General features: G+C 45.8%; 1 long non-coding RNA gene across 1 annotated transcript; it reads left to right on the forward strand.

Moving 5' to 3' along the window:
* Positions 1–7514: 7514 nt before the first annotated feature.
* On the forward strand, positions 7515–8681 carry LOC146763136 (uncharacterized). Its single transcript, XR_014952653.1, has 2 exons — positions 7515–8132; positions 8282–8681. It is a non-coding gene; the product is annotated as an uncharacterized LOC146763136 (long non-coding RNA).
* Positions 8682–9133: the final 452 nt, after the last annotated feature.

The raw sequence follows: 9133 nt of genomic DNA on the forward strand, positions 1-9133 counted from the left end.
TCTCTCTTTCTCTTCTTTTCTTTTGAAACAAAAAGGTTAAAATGTAAAATATAATATAAAACCAGACAAAATATCCTGATAATAAAATGCAGAAAACGTTTCAAAATCAATAAAAATTCGAAAGAGTTCAAAAGAAAGATTCTAAACAACATATATAAAATTGAACAAAGCATAATTATCAGAAACATTGTGCCAGTGGTTCAGAGTCTGCAAACAGCTGAAACACTTGTTTCCAGTGAAAATTGACATCCCTTCCCGGGCAGGGCTGACAAGTCTCACCCCAAAGCTGTGTCAGCTGTCACATGTGTAGGATCGAATTGATGGATCAAAATGATCTACATAACATTCATTTTTGTGCAAAAACATCTGAATTTTGCTGGCAAACTCATCCGTCCAAGTTAAAGTCAGGGCCTGGCCAAAACCCAAACTTTAAATTGGAGTGATGCTCTTTAACATACTATCTTAAACAAAGCTTATACTAACATTACATATATGATACCTAGAACATAACAACTTATTATAACATTTTCATATAAAATAAACACTCAAAGTTCAAACTGATAAATTGATGAAATGACACGAGGATTCATTCTTCTTGAAACTCCTTTGAAGGAAACGGATGTTTTTTCAATTGAAAGAAACCATAAAATTAACATTAACAAAAGACTGTCAGAATGCTTCAGGCATCTGAGATTTTCTGAAAAACATTCAAGAATGTTAAAAAATAGAAATGCAATGATTCCACTCACAAGAAATGTAAAAACAAACCAGAGAGTTCACCTAGAAAAATGCATGAAATAGTTAAAATCCAAAATGAAACTTCAGAATGACATGTAACCTGTATGAGATTACAAAAACAACAATAAAACATACGAAAATTCGCTATGAAAAAACAAAGCACAGAGCTTCACCTGATAACATGATAAAATTTCTTAACAATAACATTTATAAAACACTTAAATAGTTAAACGTAAAAGAAAGAATTTGGAAACAAATATCCTTTGTATAATTACACAAAGAAATAACAAAATAAACAAGTGATCATTAAACAATGAAATCAATCTCAGAAAAACTCAGAATAAATTTCTTCAAGACTCTTATACACTGATAAACTTACAATAAAACAGAAAAGATTAAAATAAAACCAAGAATCTGATAGACTGTATCTTCCCTTTAACTTAATATTCATTATTATCTCATAAACTCTTTCAGTCAAAACCTTCTTATCCTTAAAGAAAAACAACTAAACTTTGTTAATTAAACAAACTTAACTTTTGAAAAACTTAAAATAATTTTTGAATTAAACATTACTTAAACTTAACATATAAAATATTGGTAAAAAAATCCCTAAATTATATTAGCTTTAAGAAATCTATATATATATCAAATTAACAATATATAAATCCACTATCAATTAAACGCTTATAAACTTAACATTTTCAGGGCCCAAACTAAGATAAACTTAAAGTTATATACTCTAATTAAACAATACTTAACTTAAACTTAAATTAAACTATATATAAAATTCAATTATATTATTAATAGAATGCTAAAATACAACTTAACTTAAACCTTAACATAATAAATTACTAAAGTTTCATGCGATTCAATTTTCTATCTCAATTCTCATTATGATATCTCTTTTTCACATTATGTTCTATTAACAATATTCTTCACCACACCGGATGGGTGCATGTGCTGATCAATTCTCTCACCTAACTAAGAAATCTGGGGTTAGAGTTTAGAAACATTGGAGAAGTTTGAAGGAGACCCTTATGATTTCAAGTGGCGACTTAGCTGTATCTTATTTTTAGGTGAACGTTGGAATTCCATCTCGTTATTGTTGTGGGACATTTGGTTCAATAGATGCGCTTTGCAAAAAGATGTTTACTTTGGCTGTTGTGGTTTCTGGGCTGTGCCATGTATTTGTTGTTAATGTTTGGATGTGCACTGCAGTGGAAAAAGCCTCGGCATCTGTCACACCACAGCTCTGCTGTGGAGAGGCAGTGACCAAAGAAATCCCTGCCTTGGCTGTGCCCAGTCCCCGCTTGCATGAGCCTGAACGGTTTGGAGGGGAGCAGTTCTGGCACAGTCACACCCCGCTTCTGCCTGCATCGGGGTGACTGTGTCTCTCTCCTGCTCTCAGCCCCCGCTCACGCCCAGTGTCGGCTGCGCTGGACCCGTGCCTGCAATCTGTCCCTCAGACACTTCTGCGTTCACTTTAACTTCTGCAAACGCAGTGTGCATCCTGGATTCACCCGTCTCTGTCTGCGTCGCCATGGGAACGAGAGAAGGAACACCAGCCCCGACTGCACCCCGCCGCGCCGACCCCGGCCACGGCCGTGGGCTCGGGAATGTCCCCTCTCACACCCGACTGGACCTGGCACCGTTCCAGTCCCGCTCGGGTCGTCCCGCCCGGCCCCGGTGGCTGTCCCCATCTCAGCGTGATTCGGCGCTCTGCTGACGTCATCAGCGCGTGACCGCCGCTTCCTGCAGCCGCCGTGTCCCGCGCCGTGTCCCGCGCTCGGGATTCCCCCCCCGCGCGGTCGCCGCGCAGCCTGTGGATGTCTGGCTGGCTGGCGGCCGCCGCCGCCGCTGACGGTCTCAGTGCCCGTGCCGCTCTCGAGATACGAGAGAACCTGCTCTACCGTTCGGCGCACTCTGCTCTCCAATTTGTACTTCCGACAATTGATTTACATTCGCAAACCCCGTACTAATTCCTGATAAACTTTCAGTCTAACATTTCTTCTAACAACCGATCTATGTGTAACTCATTTTTGATGCAATAACTATTCTGTTCTGGCCGTATCTGAAACTGACAGGGGTGGCTGTGGGTTTGAGCTGGCTGTTGCCATGGGAACTGCAACGGATCCGTGCCCTGAGTCATCCTGGCCTCGCTCCGTCCCTGCCTGTGTCACCCCGGGGGTGTGGACGCTCCTGCTCTGGTCCCGGCCGTGCTTTCGCCTAACTCCGGCTTGCAGCGCTTGGTTCAGAGCCACTGCCGTCCCCCCCGGGCTGACACAATCACCCTCCTGTTCCCATTCCGGCCCCGATGTCTCCCATTTCGCTTTGCCCCTCTCCTGACTGTCCCAGCACCAACAGCCCGCGCGCGCCGGCCCCGCCCTGCCTGCGCTCGTCCCGCGCGTTCCAGATGCGAGAATTCCCTGCACCCGTGGCTCTCGGGCTCCGCTCAACCTTCACGTGCGTGCCCACCGCCTGAGTTGCAGCGAGGGACGCCTGTCGCTTCACTCTGCTATTTCCTCAGCGGGTCTGGCTGCCGCGGTCCGGGAGCTGCCCCCCCGCCTCTTGGGTGGCCGCTCTTGCGGCTTCACGGATTCTCGACACCGAACGCCTCACGGGACGCTCAGGACACCTGGCCGCTGCACCCGCGCCCCTGCCGCCCCGTGTCTGCGCTGTTCCCGCTGCCCCAACTCTCGCCTACACCGCGGGCTGTTTTGAACTCCCAGCCTGAGCAGCTACGAAAGATTTCTCCTCTCCCCTCCTCTTCCCTCTCTGCTCTGCACTCCCTCTGCACCCACCCCCACGGAGACGCCGCCGCCGCTGCCCCTCTCGCCGCGGATTTGGACTCGAGCAGCGCTTGGTCCCTTCCCCACCAGGGGCTGCGGCTGTGCTTGGCTTATCTCTCTGTCTGGGGGATTTGCATTGGAGGAGCTCAGGGATTGAGGTTCGAGGGAAACTGAGGAACAGTGGCAACCCAGAGACACAGGGCATGATGACAGACCATCCCCTGATTCTCCCCTGGATCTGTGGTGAGGAAAACTGCCCCAAGCTGCTGGCTGGGCGATCTTCCCCCTTTGTGCTCCCATAGAAACCCCAGCTGTCCGGCTGGACGTGCCGTGCCGTAGAGCTGGCTATAATATTGTCTTTGTTAAAAGCAAAAGTTTTGCGGCAGTCTTATATTTTGTCCTTTTGTGGCTCAGTAATAAAGTTACTTATTGATCCTTTGCCAAAAATTCAATCCCAAGAAAAAATATATATCTGTGTGCGAGTGACTACACCCCACCTATGATAACAAAGCTTTCATTTCATTTGGGCTGTCTCTACCTGATGGGTAGAAGTTTCGCCCTATAGGGCTAAAAAATATCTTTGGTGTGTCCTTGGAAAAAATCCTTCCCTCCCCATGTTCTTAATTTCGACCATTCTCACCAAAAGTTGAGTCAGCATGAAGTCAGTCCAAAGATGGCACTGTCCATCGTCCAGCAGGCCACAGGCAAGGAATCCCAGGCGCGCTTCTGGTTTCTCTCCTCCTGGCTGGCCTCCAGACGAAATGCCTTGGTGAAGGTCAGGTTCTTATCTTGAGCTATCCACTCCCTCTCTTCTTGAAAATGCGGAGAGTGTGTACTGCTCTTCCTTTTTTTTTTTTTTTTCTTCTTTCTTTTTCTGCCGATGAAGGTTGGAGGTTGTTTGATGTTTCTTTTTCTTCTTTTTGCTGATGCTCGCGCAGGGACGCCAAATGTGAGAACCCCAGCCTTGCTTTGGGGCCTCATGTGGTGGTGAAATTCCTCCTCCAACCCGTGCTTCCAAAGAAAAACTCCGCAGGCTTAGCTGTTCGGTCTCAAGGCAGTTTATTGCTAGTTATCTAACAGATTATGTTCTTGGACTGCGGCTATTTGATCAGCGGCCTGGGTAGAGGCACACACACACCCTGACATCCTCTCTATCTGCTGTCTTCTTCGTCTCTCTCTCCGCCCAGGGCTGCTGCTATCTTTTATAAAATATATTACGTATTACATGTTTACAATTATTCCCCAATACCTACTACCTACGTTGCCAAGTGTTTTTCTACTCTAAACCAATCTGTGAGTGCCAACATCACCAAGAACATGGAGGTAAGGAAGAAGAAGGAGGAAGAACAGGATCAGCCCACTTTCCTCCATCTTAGAACTTCTGACCCCCATGTACAAAGTGAAAACCCCCCTGTACATGTGTTAAAAACCCCCCTGTACAATACTAAAAAAATTTCCCCTCTACTTTGTAACTACTTTTACTATACTATCTAACCTTTTGTGATTGCTTGTTCCACCTCCAAAGTTGGTAATTCATTCCATGGCTCAAACTCAAAATCACAGCTGTTTTTCAGTTGTCTGCCACGGTCTAGAATGCTTCTGACCACGGCCTGGAACCTCTAAAAATGTCTGAGAGACATTTTGAGTTCCCACAGTAATCCAATATTTTTCCCCATTTTGCCTGCAGGTACTTAATTTGGATGGGTTATAACAGTGGCTGTTGACATGGGTATGTGTAATAAAAGAGGAACTTTGGTTTCTTTCCATGTAATGCTTTCGGTAGCATTTGTGATGTGATCGTGCTGGTATCTTGAAAGGGAAAAGAGAACAAATGAGTGACAGAAACAGGAATAACAGAGGTCTGGTATGGCTTATGCCTCCACCTCACTTACCTATGGATTTGCTTCCCATAGCAGGTATATGGGATCTTCTCGGTGGCGAGTACAGTGGTCAATCCAGGCTTGCCCTCTGTTTCCCTCATCACTCCTTTTCTATTAATTTTTTTAGGCAAGTTGTTTTCTACACTCCTTAGCTGTTGTTTCCCACCGTTCCTCAGGTATTTCTCCGTCAACAGCCACTAATAATTCCCATCCACAAAACAAAGTTATTACTTCAGTTGTTTTGAATTTTATCTGTATAGGGAATAGATTCAGTACTCGATACTTGCAAAGTGGACATAGATTTTGTGAACTACAATACCAATTATTCCCACAATTTAAACATATATTTATAACCCAGTTAGAGTGTCCAGTATTGGGATGAATCAAATAAAGTATACAGTATAGTACTAATGGTAGTTTCCCTTCTTCCCTGTACAAGTCACAGGCCAAGGCCAGAATATAAGAACTCTTTGACTAAAACAGTCCCGATCCTCCTGTTTGAAGTAGCAGTATTCCTCTCCCAAGGAGGTGTCGGAGGTGTCTCAGGGCTTATTCAGGCAGTGCTTAAAACCAGTGATGTAAGCTTTGCCTTATTTCTCAGTTAGGTGTTATTCTTTGTACCTTCCTTGGATCATTTGGGTCTTCCCAAACCATTACCACCCAGTCCCAGTTGAAAGTCAGTTTGGTATCACCTGGTTTAAATGTGATAGTCCATTCCTCAAGTTTCTTCACAAGTCCTTTAATTTTGCTGGCATGAATTCACCCTCTTTCTGTGGTTCAGATTGCTGCTTTAGTAGTACCTGGAAAGGACTTCTTAATAACACAGTGTTAAAAGAAAGACAATACTGCATTTTCTTTTACTATTAGTTTTCTTTAAAACTTTCTGGGTTTAGCTAAAAGCTTTTTTTTATAGCCGCCTCTTCTTGTATCCAGTTGTGTTAATAGCTGCAGAGGCAAATTCTTCTTCCTGTGAGCTGTAATTAGTTAAGTAAGAAAGACCAGGCCAATTTTAACACGAGATGAATCACATCTCTTGCTTTTTACTTTTTGGGCAGCATTTAACTGTTTTAGCCTTACAGACCCATTCTTCAGAACAAAATCCCCCTCTTCTTAACAACAAAAAAAAGAGAAAAAACAGAAAGAAAAAAAAAAGAAATCTTGCTTTAAAAATAAACAACTTTGTGAAGTTTTGGAGAGCCAGCGAGAGATTAAGGCTATCTCTGCCTTGATCTTATGTCTAATGCTGGTCCCTCTCCCTTTTTTCACAGCAGTGCTTTTATTAACGCTGTCTCTCGCCTGCGCTTTGCTTCCCTCTCGTCCTGTCTCTCAGCCCTTGGCAGCGCTTGCCGGGTCTGAGGATACCATCCTGGACTCGGGACCTTAGCAGGCTGGGAGCCACCGACGCTATATGCACCCAGCACCACTACTGGGGCAGCTAGTGCATCCGGCAGTCCCTCACTGTCTGGGACACTGGGACAACCAAGCCAGCCCCCAAACCCCAGCGGCGCCTCATGGAAACTGCACCCTGTGCCACTTCTACCGGGTCGGTGAAACACTGGGAGTTGCTGCGCTGGGTCACCCCCATGAATCAGCCCCTGCCACAGACCCTGAGACCCCACTTCTCAACTTTGACTACTTTAAACCTGGCATCCCCAGGTGTTTTTGGTATTCTATTTCCTTAGTCGACATAGCTACTTTTCCCTTCAAGGAGGGCCCGTTCTGCTAAAATTTTTCCAGACCCCAGTTCGGCGTTGAACAGCTTCCTAACAACCATGTGTTAAGACACTTCTCTGCCCTTTATGCAGAGACTGCATTCAAACCCTTGTCCTCTTCTAGCACCATGTCCTAGGTTGACTGTAGGATGCCTTTATCCCCAATCGTCTGCCCTGTTTATGTTGAATAATAAGTTCTACACCTTTAAGACTTGTTCCAAGAGTGAAAGCGGGGGGGAAGAAGCGTGGAGTTTGTTTTCAAGATGTCGTGGTTTGACACGGAAAGAGAATTTTTTCCGGAAGGAAGAGGTCAATTTAGATATTGACCAATTGAAAGTAGACACGCCTCTGAGAACACAGAGGGGTTGAAAGCAGAATTCCCAGGGGAACTCGCTCTCTTTGGTTCCGGTCAGCGTGCAGTGCAAACCTCCCCTGCCCAGCAGCAAGCTGGGTGGGGGAGGGGAAGCCCCATGGCCTGATGGAGGTGACTCCGAAGGGTGGAGGGACTGGAATCGGGCTGGCCCCTGCAGATGGAAGGGTGGAAGAAATCTGGGATGTCTCCATTTCCCCCCCCCAGAGTTTCTCTCCCGAGAGGGAGAAAGAAAGAGACAGCGGCAGTCCTGTCCTGTCAGCAATTCCACCGCGAGGAAGGAGGAGCGGGGTAAGCTGCAAGGTGCCCAGTGCGTGGGAGTTGCTGGATGTCCGGGCATTGAGCCATCCCTGGGAGTTCGGACTTTTAACCCTTCCTTGAGAAATGAAAGCTTTGTGAATTTTCCTTTCCCCTCCTCGGTTTTGAAAGAGAGGAAGAGGGACACCTTGGACCCTGGGATGTTAGAAGGAGGAATTCTGGATGGGAGGGGGACAAGGAGTGGCTTTTGGCTGGACTTTTCCGTGTTAGCCACAACCTGAACCAATCTTCTCCTCCAAGAGGGACTGTGTTTTAGGAGGATGCCAGTGAGTCAAGAGACCTGCTTCAGCTGGGAAGAGACAAACGTGGAGTGAACAGAGAAAAGGTTAGGGGGTTTGTGGTGGCACCCCCTTGTCCTGGAAAGGAAAGAGAAGAAGATCTCTGTTCTTGAGCCCTCGGCCCCAGGGGAAAATGGGGGGGACTGTGGTCCCAAACAATGAAAAACTGAACTGTTGTTTTCTCCCCTCTTGGCAGGGCATCCTTGAAAGGAAAAAATCCTAAGAGCAGTCTGTCCATCCATGCATTGTGGTGAGAGCACTGTGCATGGAAAGGAGAAGGGTCACCATGGCAAACTTTTTCTCCGGGCGGTGCCATGTGTGACATGGAAACACAGGATGTGGAGCTGTGTTTCTTGGGGGGTCTGTGGCACAGGAGAGACTCTGTTCCCTCGATGGACTGAGTATCGATTGCTTGGAGTGTGGAAACCTGATTGGGGTCCAGATTGTGTCTCACTGTGGTTTGTTGGAGTTGGGTGGTGGGGGGAGGAATGTTTTGCAAGGTTTTCATTTGATCTTTGTGTGGTTTTTTTTCCCTTCTTTAGTTTTCTCTTTTCTTTAGTAATAGTAGTTTAATAAAGTTTTTTTCCTGTTATTAAGCTTGGGCCTGCTTTGCTCTATTCTAGATTCCACTTCACAGCATTCAAGGTAGGGATCACATTTTCATGGGGGCACTGGCATTGTGCCAGTGTCAAACCATGACAGAAGAACTGCACTCTCTCCTCCACATTCCTGCTCCTGGACTGTGGTGTCTGCCGATGGACAGACAGTGAGACAGAGCTGTACTTTGCTTTTTCTAGTTAGTTTTAGCTAGCTGAGGCAAAGAAGTTCCCTGGACTGTGGTTTTTTCCCTTTCTTTGGACCTGCTCTGGACTGAACACCAGAAAAGCAGCAGCAGCTCGCACCTGTGGCCCAGCGGGCCGGGCCTGGGACGCGACATTTCCAGCACCAGAGGGACTGATCAGAGACTGAGTGAGATGAACTGCAGTCCGGGGGATTTTTTCTGAGTTTGTCTCTCTCTTGGAGTGGCAAGAAGTTTTATTGTTTAATA

The sequence above is a fragment of the Lonchura striata genome, chromosome W (genome assembly GCF_050655825.1).
Source record: "Lonchura striata isolate lonStrDom1 chromosome W, ASM5065582v1, whole genome shotgun sequence".
Classification (NCBI taxonomy): domain Eukaryota; kingdom Metazoa; phylum Chordata; class Aves; order Passeriformes; family Estrildidae; genus Lonchura; species Lonchura striata.